The sequence below is a fragment of the Triticum urartu genome, chromosome 7A (assembly GCF_056163025.1).
Source record: "Triticum urartu cultivar PI428250 chromosome 7A, HENAU_Tu73, whole genome shotgun sequence".
Classification (NCBI taxonomy): domain Eukaryota; kingdom Viridiplantae; phylum Streptophyta; class Magnoliopsida; order Poales; family Poaceae; genus Triticum; species Triticum urartu.
In genome coordinates this window covers 74,269,608-74,273,437 of record NC_141879.1, presented here as the reverse complement: position 1 = coordinate 74,273,437, position 3,830 = coordinate 74,269,608, and positions in this window count along the sequence as shown.

Below are 3,830 nucleotides of genomic sequence, written 5' to 3'. Positions count from 1 at the left end.
AATTCCATTATATCACACAATTGCCGTTCGAGAATGTATGATCAAGAAGCGATCCAAGACTACTTACGTTCAAGAATAACATGGGATCATGTTCTCTTCCCAGACTCCGCCGAAAAGAGACCATCACGGCTACACACGCTGTTGAACCATTTTAATTAAGTAAAGTTTCAGGTTTTCTACAACCGGACATTAACAAATTCCCATCTGCCCATAACCGCGGGCACGACTTTTGAAAGTTCAAATCCCTGGAGGGGTGTCCCAACTTAGCCCATCACAAGCTCTCACGGTCAACGAAGGATATTCCTTCTCCCAAGACGGCCCGATCAGACTCGGAATCCAGGTTACAAGACATCTCGACAATGGTAAAACTAAACCAGCAAAGCTACTCGAATGTGCCGACAAATCCCGATAGGAGCTGCACATATCTCGTTCTCAGGGAACAACAGATGAGATCTCCGTACAACTAAAACCAAACCTCGAGTTTCCCTGAGGGGGCGCTGCAAAGGGCTCTAGTTTGGACCAACACTCAGAGGAGCACTGGCCCGGGGGTTTAAAATAAAGATGACCCTTGAGTCCGCGGAACCCAAGGGAAAAGAGGCTAGGTGGCAAATGGTAAAACCAAGGTTGGGCCTTGCTGGAGGAGTTTTATTCAAGGCGAACTGTCAAGGGGTTCCCATTATAACCCAACCGTGTAAGGAACGTAAAATCAAGGAACATAACACTGGCATGACGGAAACTAGTGCGGCAAGAGTGGAACAAAACACCAGGCATAAGGCCGAGCCTTCCACCCTTTACCAAGTATATAGATGCATTGAAGTAAAAAAAATATAATAATGATATCCCAACAATGAACATGTTCCAACAAGGAACCAACTCCAATCTTCACCTGCAACTAGCAACGCTATAAGAGGGGTTGAGAAAAGCAGTAACATAGCCAAACAATGGTTTGCTAGGACAAGGTGGGTTAGAGGTTTGACATGGAAAAATGGGAGGCATGATAAGCAAGTGGTAGGTATCGTAGCATAGGCATAGCAATAGAGCGAGCATCTAGCAAGCAAAGATAGAAGTGATTTCGAGGGTATGGTCATCTTGCCTGCAAAGTTCTCCGCTTTTGCGTAACCTTGATCTTCGTAAGCATACTCAACGGGTTCCTCATTCACGTACTCGTCTCCCGGCTCTACCCAAAGCAAGAACACAAGCAAAGGGAACCACGATCAACCACGGTGCAGTGCACAAGCAACATGATGCAAAACATGGCATGATATGCGGGATGTGATATTCAATGCATATGCATGCTTCGGAAGAGAATGATTGAACCAGGCCTCAACTTGGCAAACCAAGAGCTCCACAGGAAAGATGAGTTGATTTCGGTCGAAATCGATATAAAGATCACCAGAAACGGATCCACGGTTTGCAAATGACAAGCAAAACAAATATGGCACCGATCTGCGATTAACAGCACGAGGCCATCTAAATGCATCAAGAACAACAAGCTACTGCACTCTAACATAGCAACAAAGTACATGGCAGTGATCCACTCAAGATGCTTGACAAAATATGAACACTGAGCTACGGCTAGTTCACTCAATAGCAGGTCCAAGCAAGCATGACAAAAGTGCAAAAGATATCAGGTTCTCAGACTTAGTGAAAATAACAACATGGTAGGTTTAACATCAGGAAGCAATGTTTAGAGCAAGATAACAACATGCTATAGGAACATAACATGGCAAAGCAAGGCATGACATGAAGCTAATCAAAGCATACAACAAAAGTCCCTTACTGGCCATAAGCCAAAAGGGATCAGAAAGTACAATGGCAACCATGTGAACATAGCAAGTTTCGTTAACAGATTCAGACTTAGCAGAAAACTGGAACATGGCAAAACAGATTTAGGTAGGCATGTTTACGAGCTCGATGCACTCACCACAAGGCATTGCATGACAAACTAATCATACACCCAGCAAGTAGACATGATAAATAAGCTATCCATGGCAAGAACACTCTCATAGCATGCATGGATAGACTATAACAACCTCGGCAAAATTGATTAACACGTAAACAATCTGCCAGGAACATTTTATAGCAAAAGTAGAGCAAGATTGAGTTATGCTAGGGAACTCCATAATTGCAAACAAAGACATGGATGGATAGAGCATAACAATATCTCAAAATAATCCTTACTGAACATGCTCAAAAGAGGCATGGATCACTCTTTAGCAATAAGAATACATGGCATAAAAATATTATCAGGGAAAAGACTTGGAAGAATTCGAAGTCCCTGAAATCAGCAACATTAAGAGAGCTACTTTGCATGCTTGTGCTAGTCACCACAATGATCACAAAAATACATGGCATACACCCCTGTAAAGATGGCATGGCATACTTCAAAACACATGTAGGGCTCAAGTTCATAGGAGGCACACATTAAACATGGCAAAAATGACAAATGTCCAATATCTGTTAAGAATCTGAAACTAATATCACATAGCACTCTTGCAACAGCATTTAGGGCATCAAGATGAACTCAAATGAACATGGTGCAATGGAATGAACTGAAGTCCACATCAAGACGAACAATTTGATATGCTACACGCCCAAAACGGAACCACGGGTGCAAAGATATGGCATGATGAAGTATGCTAAAAATGCTGGGGACTTAGTAGAAAAACGACCTCGCGGGAAAACTGGATCTCGGGGTTCCGGGACGGAGACGTGCGGGGACGAGAGGAGGCGTTTGGATCGCGGGCCTGATGGATCTGGTCCACCCGGACCGGATCTGGAGCGGGCCAGGTCCGGCGACGGCGAGGTGGCCGGAAGCGTGGGAGACGGCGGCGGAGGGCAATTCCGGCGAACTCCGGTCACTGAAGGCGGCGAGGTAGGAGGCGCGGCGACGAGGAGCTGGTGGTGGCGCGACGCTCGGGGCGATGGCAACTGGTGGTGGTGGGTCGAGCAGTGGCCGGAGCATAGCGCGCGAGGCGGCGCCGGAAGCGGGCACAACGATGGTTGGCGGCGATCGCCGGCGGGGAGACGGCTGGACTTGGCGGCGGGGATGGCGAGGCGAAACCGTGTGGGCGGCGCGGCGAGGCGGCTTCGCCTCTGGCGAGCGGCGGAAGCGACCGGGCCGGGCGGGTCCGTGACGGGCCCGGCGGGTCGGAGGAGAGAGAGAGCCGGCTGGGGACACATGCCGAATTCTGATTGGACGCGGGCGTTGGCGGACGCGTCCGGCTGGCGGCGGACGTGTCCGGCGATGGCGGGGATGGATCTAGGGTTTTGGATCGCGAAATGGACGGGAAGGGCACATATTTATAGGTAGAGGGAGATAGGAGACTCCAAATGAGGTGCGGTTTTCGGCCATGCGATCGTGATCGAACGGCCAAGATGATGGAGGGGGTTTAGGTGGGTTTTGGGCCACTTTGGAGAGGTGTTGGGCTGCAACACACATGAGGCCTTTACGGTTCCTCGGTTAACCGTTGGAGTATCAAACGAAGTTCAAATGGCAAGAAACTTGACAGGCGGTCTACCGGTAGTAAACCAAGGCTGCTTGGCAAGTCTCGGTCCAATCCGAGAACGTTTGACACCCGCACACGAAAAGAGGTAAAATGAGACACCGGAGGACATAGGAGCGCCGGAATGCAAAACGGACAACGGGGAAAATGCTCGGATGCATGAGACGAACACGTATGCAAATGCGATGCACATGATGACATGATATGAGATGCATGACAAAGACAAAAGCAACACGAAGACGAAACCCAACAACGAGGAAATATCATAACTTAGTGCCGGAAATGGCAAGAGTTGGAATACAAATATGGAAGGTTACATACGGG